Source organism: Podarcis pityusensis, assembly GCF_964106645.2.
Source record: "Podarcis pityusensis genome assembly, chromosome: 5".
NCBI classification, from domain to species: Eukaryota; Metazoa; Chordata; class Lepidosauria; order Squamata; family Lacertidae; genus Podarcis; species Podarcis pityusensis.
The window spans coordinates 73,968,213-73,983,140 of record NC_138032.1 but is presented as its reverse complement, the minus strand read 5'-3'; the positions used below and the strand labels follow the sequence as shown (position 1 = coordinate 73,983,140).

General features: G+C 46.5%; 1 long non-coding RNA gene across 1 annotated transcript in view; it reads left to right on the top strand.

The window, feature by feature from the left end:
- The first annotated feature begins 3,256 nt into the window (after window positions 1–3,256).
- LOC308476965 overlaps window positions 3,257–14,928 on the top strand; it is a 30,509-nt gene continuing 18,837 nt past the window's right edge. The window contains exon 1 of the long non-coding RNA XR_013986287.1: window positions 3,257–3,436. This is a non-coding gene — a long non-coding RNA (uncharacterized lncRNA). The remainder of the gene's footprint in view (window positions 3,437–14,928) is intronic.

The window sequence follows — 14,928 nt, the reverse complement described above, 5'->3', positions numbered from 1 at the left end:
TTTGAGCGGACTCATAGAACTTTGGTCTCCTGTTAGTGAGTCCAGACCCACTGGCAGGTAGTGCCTTCGATTTCTTTCACTCCCCATACAAATACATGGTTAGAAAAAGAGAAAAGAAGCAAGTCCCTCACCGCATGCTTGGGTTAAAGGTAGATCCTGAATATGTTGAAGGCTCCTGGTGTAGAGATTGCACTGTAAGAGATCAATCCTGCATGTTTTTATCCACAAGTAACTTCTCACCAACACAGAATTTTGTTGTCATATTGAGGTTTCGGGGTTGCAGTGCTATAAATCTTACACTAGCAATCCTGCTGGAATCAGAGAACTGCCTGAAGACTGCAAGTTTGCGTGCAGGGCGTGTATGGCAGGGGGAGATACAGGAACAGGCTGTCAAAAAGAAATATTGTTCAGTGGGTAATTGGGTGAAATGTATGCCAGGGCAGAGAATCAATGCAAGCCTCACACACCACTTTTTAGATCTCCTTTAAGCTTTTCGGAGGCTTAAGTCAGATATATGTTGTATGTGTGGACCTCTAATTGACCCCTGCCTAGACAGAAGTAAATTCCACCCTCCTGCCCTTCAGTTGTTTTGATTCTGTCTGCCATGATCTTTATGCATCATAAATAATGGTCCTGATTTCACAGGAAAGAATGGAAGTTTTTATTCGCCGCAGAGGAAGCTTCCTGTTCCCTTGGCCTAACTTTTTTCCACAGTTGCATGTACTCTTAAATGTTGAGCACTAATGCCAGTCTCAGCCATTAAAAAGTTGCACCAGCAACAACAAGCAAACAGCAGAGCTGAAGACACAGTTAAGAGCGGTTTGACAGTGCAACGGACTCCCTTGGGAGGTGGCAGAGGTTGGATGGCCATCTGTCATGGATGCTTTAGTTGAGATTCCTGCATTGCAGGGGGTTGGACTAGATGACCCTCAGGGTCCTTTCCAGTTCTATGATACTATGATGTGTGTGTGTTTTAGGGTATCGTGTTGTATGTCCATCTCATTGCCTGTGATCTGAAAGAGGTCCCCTCCCCACTGACCTACAACCTAACATAATTAATATAAAACTTAAATCAAATCAAATTTAAATTGATATGCTTTGAGGCAAAATGTATAGCCTTTCATATCAAAAGGCAGGATTTCTTCTTTTTTTATATTCTTTATGGAAATATAAAAGGTACAAAATTACAAGTGAACAGAGTAAGGTAAGACAAAAAAGAAAAGAAAAAAAATGGTACCCATGTAGAAAACAAAACAGAACAGCAAAAAAAAAGTATGCATTACAAAAAAAAAAGTTATTGTAGTTCACCAGACCTTAACCTAACATTGTATTTATAAAAAACACAGGCCTTCTGAGGAAAGAGATGGGGAAAATGGGAGAAAATGGTGTGTGACACCTGTGACTTTTCTGGAGCTGATACATAGTAGTCCCTCTGTTCTTCTCACCTGAAAGCAGTTTCTATAATTTCTGGGTGAACTTAATGGTGGAACTTTGTGAAGTTTTTAAAATTTGATTCCATTTTAGTTATAATTTATATATGCATTCAGGGGTTTCATCACACTCAACTCTGTGTTTGATTGTGGCCATTGCATTTATCGTTTTTAGCTATCTGGAACGTGAAGCTGCTGTTTAAGCTTAAATAATGGTATGGGTCTTAAATTAGACTTACTAGTCAAAGAAATAGGCAAAATCGTAACATGATCAAAGGAAAGAATAAGATTAATGGATCTGTCAGGCTGTGAGCTTTATCTCTTGGCTGATACGAGGGAAATAGAACAAAGGAAAGGTTCTGTGGATAGCCAAGGTTTTACACAAGCCACAGTGTGGTACAAAAAATAATAATACTGGTAGGACTTCTCTGCTTTTTTATTATTGTATGACATGCGTAAATTAGTAGGTGAAGCATTTTGTGGTAGGCAGGTACATCAGTGAAGAAAACTCCTGTGCTGAATTTCCTGCTGCTTTGCAGCCATTAAGTTAACAGTGCAGGTGCCCTTCTAGGAAAAAAGTTGACAATCCCAACGGCTAGTACTAATGACAACATGCCACATTTATCACAGGATATTAGAACCTCATCTCCAGAATGAGTGCTATGTAAAAATGAATTCCAAGCAGCCAAATTATTTCTGGACCTAAATTGTCAGAATATATGAAACTTCTGGAGTCAGACCATTGGCCCATCCAGCTCTGTCTTGTCTACATTGGCAGCCACTCCCAAGGGTTTCAGACCAGGGTTTCTCCCAGCCCGACCTGGAGATGATGAGCATCGAACCTGTAATCAAATGCAGGATAAAGCTGTGACAGTGTAACCATATGCATGTCTACTCAGATGTAGTCCCTACTGAGCTCAATGGGACTTAATCTTAGGTGTATATGATCACAGGCTAAAGGGCCTGGGTCCTGATTATACCAGGAAACATGGCGGGCTTAGAGGACACAACAGCCAGGAACCTTAACAAGAACTTTACCATCCCTCTTAGACAAGAGCAGAAGAGAAGAAACTGATAACTCTACCCTAAGTCCATGGCTACCTCGGGTCCAGCCCATATAATGACAGTATCCAAATAATATTCCAGAGGTGGCCTCATTGCAGTAAGATCTGCAAGAGAGACCCTGCATTTAAATGTTATCTCACATGGAGGCCAGATTTGCCTCTGTGAGAAGCAGGGCCTTTTCATCATGGCCCCAAGCTTTAGAATGTCATCAGAAGAGGAGTTTGTTTTCATGGCCAGGTCAAGGCTTCTGCTTTCCAAATGACCTTTGACTAAGAGGTGAACTATCCTCAAACATTTGAAGGGCAGTTGCATAGATGACAGACCAATTTTATTTTCTGTTGCTCGAGAGGAGAGGGTGCAAACCACTGAGGTCAAACAACAAGGGACAGAGGGGAAAGACTGGACATTGAGAAGAGTTTCTTGAAGGCTGATTGACAGTGGAACAGATTGTTTGACAGTAATGGGTGGGGGTTGCTCTGTGGAGAACAGCCTGGCGGGTTGTCTAGCCAACACCGCCATATTTAGAGGAGACCCACCAAAACCAGCAGGTGCAATTTGTCCCGATGTCCATTGACTTTGATGGGTCTGCTCCCAGTATGACTTTGCCAGATACAACTCAGCGACTATGAACTCTTTACAAACACCACACAATATATCGAAATGGGTGAAGCTAGTCAGACAGACCAGGATGTAGTACAGTGGTACCTCAGGTTAAGTACTTAATTCGTTCTGGAAGTCTGTACTTAACCTGAAACTGTTCTTAACCTGAAGCACCACTTTAGCTAATGGGGCCTCCTGCTGCTGCCGCGCTGCGGGAGCACAATTTCTGTTCTCATCCTGAAGCAAAGTTCTTAACCTGAAGCACTATTTCTGGCTTAGCGGAGTCTGTAACCTGAAGCGTATGTAACCTGAAGTGTATGTAACCTGAGGTACCACTGTATGTGGAACCATCTAGTGGAGGAAAACTGTTTGTTTGTTTGTTTGTTTGTTTGTTTGTTTGTTTGTTTGTTTAAACTCGCAGCTCCGTTCTCAAGGTTAACCCAAGCAGCTGAGATCTCTCCGGATTCAGCTGGGGGTAGGTGGGTTGAAAATTACTTTTAAATGGTTGAGAATGCGAGTATAAGGGGAGCATTGAGGGGTGGGTAATTACTCTGCATTGCCAGTTCTGTTTTGAGGGTGTTCTGTGCTCTTTCCTCAGCCACAGCCTTCATCAACCGTAGCAAGCTTTTCTATATCCCAACTCTAGTACTGCTTGGTAAATATGCCAAAGAAGTAACGAAACATTTAAACAAGGCCTTCATAAATGGTTTGTTCTTGGCACTCACCCCCCCCCCATTACTATTTTGTTGTTGTTGTTGCTAAAAAGGATATTAAATATCTGTAACAAAGTAGTTTTACTGTGGCAAACAGTTACCTATGAGAAGTCATTGTTATTCCTAGACGGCGAAGAAAGACTGAATGCTGCTGATGTACTTGAACCGACATAACGCCACTAGATTAATAATGCTCTTTCCGTGTGCTACATTTTTGTTGTCTTGACAACAGAAATAATTCAGAAAAGAAGGCTGCTTCTTCCTCTGCTCCCCCCATCCCCATCCCCATTTAGTAAATTGGCTTGAAAATTAAGACATACTATATAGCTTTTATAGGTATAGAAACAATTAATGCAAATCCACAACATTTCCCTCTCCTTTGACATTAAAAAAAAAAAGGCCACGTTTAGCCAAACAGCTCTGAATGACAGGAGGGATCCAAACACATACAAGTATATTCCCACCTGTAGCTATTCAAGCTGATTCTCACCTTCATTTTGCGAGGGAAAGTATTGTGAAAAAATGAACGCGTAAGAGCAGCAATTCTGAAACTTTGTTTCCTTCTGGTTGGTTTGCCCGTTGTGGACCATCACATTTTCTCCTTGTGGCTCTCACATGGGAAGGTGATTGAAGGCTTAAAAAAAATTAGACAGCTGCCTCCCCCCCCTTTCTGCTGTGGGAGAGAACTGTCCATTATGGCAATTTGTGCTGCTGAAAAGTCAAGCTGGTATTCAGCTGAACTTCCAAATGCAAAACTGTCAAGTGGATAGTGTTGTAAACAAAAATTGCCCTTTTCCCTTATGGGGTATCCAAGAGCCCATATAGAGTCCTTACATAGGTTCCCTATTGGTAGGAGAGAATAACAGAGGCCAACCAGAGAATGTTGAGAAGCAAAGCAGCTAGTAAGCTTGATCTTTATTGATCTGTTGCAACAGGGTGCCCCCCTCACCCGCAGGAGAGGAGGAGGGACCCAGAAAACTGGCATGTAAGGCCTTATAAAGACTTTTGAAATTCCCATCCTGTAGATCAGGACCACCCCCAGAAACATCATACATACATCACAGAAGGGGTGTAACCTAAGACCACCCCTCAGATACATCACACCTACATCACAGAAAAGGCGGTCTAAAACAGAAATTTGAATATTGTTTTCTCCTGTTGTTGTTTATCTCCTGTCCGGCAGGTTACCTGATTGGATTGCCTGGGGAGCCTGGCCATTCTTTTGTAGTGATAAATACTTAGTTCCTGGGCCAGGTCACAGGCTCACACCCTATTCAAACACAGACATACCCTTAAGACAGGATTTGTGAAGGAAAAGACAATGGGGAGGCTTTTCCACTTTGACCATGAAGAGAAAACATTTGCTCAGTTTAGGAATCAAAATGGCTTCAGGTTGGTCTTCCTGTGCTGATCTATGTACGTGCGGTTATGAACATTGCCATATATCTAAGACCTCAAAATTCCTGAGGGGGCCACTAGGGGCGCATCGGAAGATGGCTGACAATAACATCTCTCCGACCCACACGAGGTAATTAAGAGGCTGTGATGGGAGTAAATAGCCTCCCGGCCCCCCCAAGTGTGTGTGTGGGGGGGACTGCCCTTGCCTGCTGTGTCCTATACCACCCCCGAATTTGAGGGGGTGGGGGCACTAGGCAGAAAGCCCTTGTGCGGATTTCGGCGCTCCTGGACGCTGTCTCTGATTCGCGCCTCTAGCTGCAGCAACTTCAAAAGAAATAATTAGAAGGAAGCTAATGCACATATTTCAAGGAAGAATGGGGAGTAAAGACTGCTAACTGAAGAGATCTCTGATAAACAAGATGGGTCGGAGGAACAGGAATAAATCATGAGAAGACACACCAAGGCTCGATATGTTCGGCAACGGGACTGGATGGGGGGGGGACTTTCCTTTCTTTTCTCTATGTGATTAACCAAGAATCCCCCCCTCCCCCCCCACAAGTCACAAGTCAGAAATGCCGTTTAAATGACTTAAGCTGAGGATTTAAGACTGTGTGGAGATAATTTTCTAACCAAAGCATGTTTTAAGGAGATCGTGGAAAGCATAAGAGCTTTGGAATGACGCAGCAAAAAATAGTGTTGCCATTTTGGCAAGTTCTGTCGAAAGATTTATGTCTGGGAGGAGGAAAAGATCTGTTTTCATATTGTGGGTGAGCCTCCTCAGAGGGACTAAAGAAAGCGACAGATTTGCGAGACTAATGATGGAAAGAGTGCTTTTATTTATGAAAGTGATGATATACGAAAACCATCTTGACATGATGATTGGACGAACGGAAAAATTCACACAGGATTATAACTGGTGTTTTACCTGCTTAAGGAGATTATCAGAAGAGATCATAAAGAAAAAAGAAAAATATACGAACAAGATGAGATGTGGGAACAGCAAGATAGGACTGGATAGAATTATGAACATTATTTGGACAGATTTGTGGATATTAACGCAGCAGCAAGAAGACGATTGGAATCCCCTTCGGAACTTGAAATATGGGCCCCCCCAACAAAAAAATTTTAATTCGGCTTTGTAATTCGGAATTTATGTGATGTGATTTGATTTGATTTGATTGGTCGGTTAATAAAAATTATTTTTTAAAAAAACAAAAACAAAATTCCTATCACAATAGCCTCTTCAGCATGCAAGGGTAACATCAAGTAAACATTTGGCTCTCCAGCAATCCTCACTATTGTCTTCACCATGGTCTCTAGAATCACCTGAAAGAGCACCAGAAAACCACTCAGACCATGCTAAGAATGTCTGCAAGAGATATTCCTTGCACAGGAAAGTGTGTGTGTGTGTGTCTACTCATACACAATCCAAATTTAACAGATAGAGCTCAGGAAGGTGTTTTAAACTTATACAACCAATTGTATAGATGCATCAGAGTTTTTCTCTATGCTTTGTGACCTCCAACACTTCATGATTCCCAGCTGGTTTTGCCTTCATCTTCGCACAGGCCTGGCCTAGGACATTTGCCTATTGGCAGCAGCTGAATTTAGCCACCACTAGCTTGCTTTCTGTAATTGATTCACATGAAAGCAGCTGGATAAAAGCGCCCCCTCCCCGTGAGAGATTTGAACCCTGGTTTCTACCACGTGCTAATCTGACACTCTAACCACAATACAGCACACCGGCTATTTTGATCTTTTTTACAGAGATGTGCATAAAGAGTTAATCAGTACCTTATTAGATGTCCAACCTATTATTTATTTCTTTGCCTTATCAGCAGTACACTGAGGTGATTCATCTGAAAGATGGCTCATAGCTCCCTACACTTGAGAGATTAGAGTAAGTTCTAAGATGCAGTCCATCCTCTTCCTTTGATGTGGCTTTCTGGTGAATCATTTAGTGGAGGTAGCCTTAATCACATCAAAGGCCCCTTTATCAGCATCTTCCTGTTTTTCAGCCAAGGTATGCAGCCTATATATGTTATTCACGAGATATACTACACCACTCTTAAAAAAAACTTTTCAATAGTTCTCTCTCCCGTTGTCTGATGTAAAGTAGCATGCAGTTTTGGAGCAACTTCTCTTAGCTATTCACTTTGTTCGGTGCCACTCCACTACCACGACGTTAAATTAAGCTGCAGTTCTGAGGTTATCCCATGGACCCAGTTTATGGATTTGACTACTGAGGCCATCCCCAGAGAGATGAGGATTTGGCAAAGCCTTCCCCCGCTTTTCCAGGCTTGACTGCTGATGAGCTCCATGGGGGACCTTACCTACAGCAAGTAGAAAAAACCACCCCCAAACCCATAATCTTGCAATTCACACGAGCTACCAGAGTCACACTGCACTGAGCTGCAAGTACAACACTGCCTGCTGGATTCCATTTAAGGTGAAGGTTGGTTGGTTGATTGGTTTTTAACTTTTTAAGCCATACACAGTCTGGGATCAGCCAACATTAGGAAGCATCTCCTTCCCCATAGCCCTGAATGACTGTTAAGATCAAGCATAGAAGGCCTGCTGTGTATTCCCTTCCTATGATACATTTCATATGCACGACAGGACTTTTTCTTCTGTTATGATGCCCGTTTAGTCTTGGAGAAGGCAGAGCCCTTTGATAGCCAGGAAGGTGGACACACGAGCAGTGAATGGTGAATGGTGAGCACAAGAAAGCTTTTTTTAAACATACAGCCATAAATACATTAAAAAAGAAAAAAGCTTTTACAATGTACATAATAAAAATAAATTTAAATCACAATCATTCTCTCATTTATACGTCCCTCCTCCTCTTTCTGCAGTTCCTTGTTTATATTTTAATTTACTGCATATCCAAACTACACCAATTTGTTATTTACCCTCTATGTTACTTATATGTTGTTGTTGTTGTTGTTGGTTCTTCTTACTGCAGGTTGTTTACATTAACCCTGCTAACATCTTAATTTGTTTACAATAACTTTGGAAATATACTATAAATGAGTTCCATTCTTAAAAACTTGATCTTCTTGATTTCTTATTCTTCTTTTGAGTTTTGCCATTTCTGCATAGTTCATTAATTTCTTTAACCATTCTTCTTTTGTTGAGACATTTTCTTCTTTCCATCTTTGGGCGTATAACATTCTAGCAGCAGGGGTCACATACATAAATACATTTTTATATTGCTTAGGTAACTCTAATCCAATTATTCCCAAAGCCATAAATACAAAATAGGTAAATAAACAATTACTACATAATAATACAAGAGTTCACAACCAGCTATACTTGAGCATTTTTCAGTTACCAGACCGAAATATAAGTCAGCTTGTGAATATTGTAATATCACACAGTGGTTTTGAAGGAGAGAGGGAGAAAACTGGTCTTGCAGCCAGTTGAAAATAACTACCAAAGTCAGTTACCACAAACACCTTAATGCCAGCTAATACTATTGATTACTTGTTATGGCTGGGTACTCCACTGAGTGGCACAACTAAAAACCCAAAGTGACTGCTTCAGAACATACCTGGGCACGTTTCTGTCAAAGCACATGTTACTTAAATTAAAACGACAAAATTGATTATCATCTACTTTATTAAATAATAAAAAAGCTCCGCTTTAAAAGAAATTTCCTTGGGGATATTTTGCTCAGGTAGAACTACGCCCGAGTCCAAGGATCTTGGGCTCTAAATCAAGCTTCCCCAACCTGGAACCTTCCAGATATTTTAGACTACATCTCCCACCTGCAAAACATTTGGAGGAGGGCACCAGGTTGAGGAAGACTGCTCTAAAAGCTCCCAGCTCCATGCTGTTTTGGGTCCCACACCTCGGCAGGTGACAACAGCCACTCGGGTCTGGGACCAGCTTTCCTCTCCTCCGTGTCTGAATCCTGACTGCTGTTAAAGGTAATTTCCACAACAGCATCCACTCTGTTTTATTGGCAAGAGTTACTTTATTTGCAGAATGCTTTTCCATTAAAAGAGCAAGATGGCATCCTAGGAAGTTCAAGAAAGCAATGATCGAAAATGTTTAGAACAATAAAAAATTTCTCTTAAAAACAAAAACAAAAAACGAGCAGGATTAAAGCAACAATATAAATAATGGACCTGCATTAAAAGCAGCAAATGAGCTTTCAAGAACTAAAAATACTTTGTATTTTTTTATATATAAAAAAATCATAATCTAGTGGAAAGATTCATGCGCTGGTAGACAGTGAGGCAAATCCTTGCGCCAGGTGGTGCCACAGCAGAAAGGTTGTTGTTCCATAGGCTGACACAGAGAATAGCTGAGTCGTATGATCATGTTAAATTTATTCTGTGGCATTTTCAGCACCCCAAGTTTTATAGACCCTTTCTCTTGCTCACATTAACTCTGGTATCTTGCTTTCGGAATTTCATCACACCAGCCATAAGACTGTCAAGAATTACTGTTTTAACACTTAAGTGTACAAAGTGTTTTAAAATTCCTATCCGCATGATAACCTTGAGCATGTACCCGAGCGGCCACTGAGTGAACTGCACTGGGAGAAGAGAAAGAAATGTTCCAGTCCCAGGCCTTAATTTGGAAGTGGGCTCATCCCTGGGTTTTGGGTTTCAGCGCCAAGGCTCAAACCTTGGGAATTATGAAGCAAGAAGAGATGAAAGGGCCACTGAGCATGAGCAGAGTGCATTAAGTAATTTAGGCTGCTAATTAATGTGTGCGTGTGCACACAGAGGGGGTCTTGTTTTCCATTTGGTGCTATGTTATGTAATTTTGGGTTTTTACATTTTAAACTGCCTTGTGGTCCTCGGATGGTGGGTGGTATAGAAATTTAGTAGGATAAAACAAAAAAATAAAATAAAAATAATACTAAACTCATTACTGAGCACTAAGCCTGTTATGTACTGAGAACAATAGGATCCAAAAGGCAGCAGTCTGATTGGTCCTAGAACAATAGGATTCAGAATGCAGCAGTCTGATTGGTCCTAGAACAATGCAGCAGTATGATTGGTTGGCAGGAACCACCCAATCCTGCTCCAGATAGAAGTGAATCCACAACCTGATTGGCTTACAGTAGAATTCCAGAATTAGCCAATCATGTGCAGCCCATTGTGTAAATAATGTATATAAAGCAGATACTGTGAGGGGACATTTATTCATTCCTCCTCACCACTATGAGCTGAATAAAGAGCATGAAATCACTTTGCGACTCTGAGTATATTTCACTGGCGACGAGGGTGGGATTCCGCTGAGCTGACTGCCACACACAGCACCGCAGCACCGCCAACTGCCGCACCGCTGCCTCGCACCGTGTATCCAGGCTTCAGCTCCGGGGCACAAGGAACTCAGAATGGCAGCCAACAGCAGCTTCTCGCCATTCAACCCAGCATCTGGAGACTGGGAAGCGTACGCCTCCCGTTTCACCTTCCTCCTAGAAGCCAAAGGGGTCACCGACGAAGAAGACGCCAAGAAGAGGGCGATATTCTTCAGCGTCTGCGGAGAGGAGACGTTTGAAATCGCCCGGGCTCTCCTTGCGCCTGAAGACGTCGCTACTGTTCCATACAAAACAATAATGGAACAGCTGAAGGGGCACTTTTCGCCGCAGCCCTCAGTGGTGGCTCGTCGAAATGCCTTCTACGCAAAGCGGCAAGCCCCTGGGGAAACCATAACTGGGTTTGTGACCTCTCTCCGCCAAGCCGCCCGGTTCTGCAACTTCTCAGAGCTGGAGAACATGCTTCGTGACCGCCTCGTCGGTGGCCTGAAGGATGAGAAGCTGCAACGGCGCCTCTACGCTAAGAAGGACCTAACGTTCCAGGTCGCTCTGGAGGAGGCCCTGGCAACAGAAGCTGCCGAGAGGTCGACCCAAGAGGCACGGCCGAGCCTGCCATCCCAACCGAGGGTCCACCATGAAGACCTCACCGACGACTCAGGATCCGACAGGGAGGAGGTGCACCGAGTACAGCAGCGCACTCAAGCAGCGCACAGACCACAGCTGCCTCGACGAGAAGGAGGGAACTGCGCAAGCTGCGGGGAGAGTCACGAGAGGAGGACCTGCCGTTTCCGCAACGCAGAGTGCAGGCAGTGCAGAAAATCGGGACACATCGCCCGGGTGTGTCGGGCTCGGCCCACCCGACACCAGGCATCAGATGACCAATCCAAGAGCCCCAGGTCCCGGGGCCCAACGCACCAAGGCAACTCGACGGAGCTCACGGACTTCCAGGTATACCAGTTGCCCCACCCCAACGTAGAGAAAATTTATGTAGAGGTACAGATAGAGGGGGCCCCATGCCGCATGGAGCTTGACACGGGTTCAACTCTATCCATAATCTCGGCAAGGACCTTAAGGAAACTGTGTCCCACTGGGGGTCCCAAACTCAGGCCGGCCCCATTCACCCTCCGGGACTTCCAGAAACGTAAGGTCCCCACAATGGGGGTGGGGACCTTCAGGGTGCAATACCGAGGGCGGACGCGGCAACTGGACTTGCTTGTGGTCAAGGGCCCCTACATTAGCTTACTGGGATTGGCATGGTTTGGACCACTGGGGCTAGCTGTCACCGGGGTGAACCACACTAGCTTACAAGTGGACGTGGACGCCATATGCAAGGAATTTCCAGGGGTTTTCGATGGGAAATTGGGACAGTATACGGGCCCCCCCATTGCGCTACAGCTTGACCCCGCAGTACGACCGGTCAGGCTCAAGGCCCGCCGGGTCCCGTTCGCCTTGAAACCCCGTATAGACGAGGAATTGGACCGACTCGTAGAGCAAGGAGTGCTGGAGCCGGTGCCTAATGCTCCCTGGGAAACCCCAATCGTCACACCCGTCAAGCCTAATGGTTCGGTCCGCATCTGCGCAGACTACAAATGTACCATAAACAAGGCCCTCACGGCCCACGCATACCCAGTGCCAGTGGTCAGCCATGTCCTTGCCACCCTGGCTGGGTCGAAAATTTTTGGCAAGCTGGACTTGGCCCAAGCATATCAACAGCTGCCAGTAGATGAGGCCACAGCAGAGGCACAGACGATTGTGACGCACAGAGGAGCGTTCAGGGTAAAGCGGCTGCAATTCGGTGTCAGCGTGGCACCAGGCATATTCCAGAATATAATGGACTCTCTCCTTAAAGGGATTCCTGGTGTCACCCCCTTCTTCGATGATGTGTTGATTGCCGGCCCCACACCAGAGGAGTTTGAGGACCGCCTCCGCACCGTTCTGCACCGTTTCCAGACGGCGGGTCTCAAGGTGAAGCGGGAAAAATGTCTACTAGGAGTGCCTCAGGTGGACTTTCTGGGATTTATGGTGGACGCAGAAGGGGTCCACCCGACTGGGGACAAGGTACGGGCCATTTGTGATGCCCCAGCGCCCAAGAGCAAGACTGAACTTCAGGCCTTCTTGGGACTATTGAACTTTTACCATTCCTTCCTTCCCCACAAGGCGGCGGTAGCGGAGCCCCTACACAGACTCCTGGACAAGCGGGCCCCTTGGGTGTGGGGCCAGCGCCAGGAGGCCGCATTCCAGGCAGTCAAGGACTTGCTTGTCTCAAACTCGGTCTTGGCACACTTCGACGAGAGGCTGCCGGTGGTGCTAGCATGCGACGCCTCACCCTATGGCATTGGAGCTGTCCTGGGGCACCAACTCCCGGATGGAAGAGAGGTACCGGTGGCGTACTTTTCCCAGACACTCAACACAACCGAGCGGAACTACTCGCAAATCGACAAGGAGGGTCTGGCAATCGTAAAGGGAGTAAAAAAATTCCATGATTTCTTGTACGGGCGGCCCTTCACCGTGGTGACTGACCACAAGCCGTTGCTTGGCTTGTTTGCCCCCGAAAAGCAGACCCCCCAAGTGCTGTCTCCTCGCGTCCTCAGGTGGTCAATTTTCCTTGCCAGCTACCAGTATGCACTGATTCACCGACCTGGGAAGGCGATGGGCCATGCGGACGCCCTCAGCAGGCTACCACTACCGGAAACAGGCCCTGACCCAGCACCTGCACAAGAGGTTATGAGCCTGGAGCTGCTTCCCGACCGCCCCATTCAGGCACAAGAAGTTGCACACCATTCCAAGAAAGATAGGGTCATCTCCCGGGTCCTGGACTGGGTGTGGAGGGGATGGCCCAGCAGCAGCCCCGGGCCAGAATTCGCCGGCTACACAACCCGCAAACATGAACTGTCGGCCCACAAGGGGTGCCTGTTATGGGGAAGCAGAGTCGTTGTTCCCCAGCCCCTCTGCAAAAGGGTCCTCACAGCCCTACACGAGACACATCCAGGGGTAGTAAGAATGAAGGCCCTTGCCAGGAGTTATGTGTGGTGGCCGGGGATCGATGGAGAGATAGAGGCCTGGGTCAAACACTGCCAGGCCTGCCAAGAATCCCGCCCAGATCCCCCAAGGGCCCCAGTCCAGTCCTGGGAGTCCGCCCGAGCACCATGGTCACGCCTGCATGTGGATTTCGCTGGCCCCTTTCAGGGGAAAACATTCTTCATAGTGGTGGACTCCTACACCAAATGGCTGGAAGTCGCACTGGTACCGTCCACTTCCACGTCCGCAGCCATCCGGGTACTACGCAGGCTGTTTGCAACCCACGGGCTCCCTGACACTCTCGTCTCAGACAACGGGACTGCATTTACGTCAGGAGAATTCCAAACCTTCACAGCGCAGAACGCCATCCGCCACATCCGTTCGGCGCCGTTCCACCCTGCCACCAATGGCCAAGCAGAACGCATGGTGCGGACCACCAAGGACACCCTTCGCCGCATGACGCAAGGGGACTGGGAGTACCGCCTTGCCACATTCCTTCTAGCACAGCACAGCACCCCCAGCTCAACGACTGGCCGGAGCCCCGCTGAACTACTAATGGGTCGGCGCCTTGCAATCAGCACCCCCAGCTCAACGACCGCCTTCACCCCGATAGAGCTCAGGATGAGGTAGTGGTGGGGGAAGGCAGGAACCCCCGGACCTTCGAGGCCCAGGACCCAGTGTACGCAAAGAATTTTGGGGCAGGCCCAGCATGGGTACCCGCCACAATCACCAGGGTCACTGGCCCCGTGTCGTACGAGGTGCTAACGGATGGGGGGCAATGCTGGCGCCGCCACTGCGACCAGATACGGCGACGATTCCCGGGAGAAAACCAGGAGGAGGACAGGTCAGAGGAGTCCCAAGGGAACAGCGGGGCAGTGAGGCCCATAGAGCAGGAGGGGCCAGCAGGAGAGGCAGAATCAGTAAATACAGAGAGGACCCGTGAGGCCGAAAGGACACCGGAACCAGAACCACGACTGAGCGAGCCGGTTGCACCAGACCAAACAGCCGCATCACAGCCAGCATCCTTGGAACACGAGCCAGAACCCGGAGCCCGGACCAGGGAACACCCCAGGCCACAACGCACACGTAGGCCGCCGGCATACCTTGAGGACTATGAATGCGACCTCCCGGGCAGGACTGGAACTTAGAGGGGAGGGGTGTTATGTACTGAGAACAATAGGATCCAAAAGGCAGCAGTCTGATTGGTCCTAGAACAATAGGATTCAGAATGCAGCAGTCTGATTGGTCCTAGAACAATGCAGCAGTATGATTGGTTGGCAGGAACCACCCAATCCTGCTCCAGATAGAAGTGAATCCACAACCTGATTGGCTTACAGTAGAATTCCAGAATTAGCCAATCATGTGCAGCCCATTGTGTAAATAATGTATATAAAGCAGATACTGTGAGGGGACATTTATTCATTCC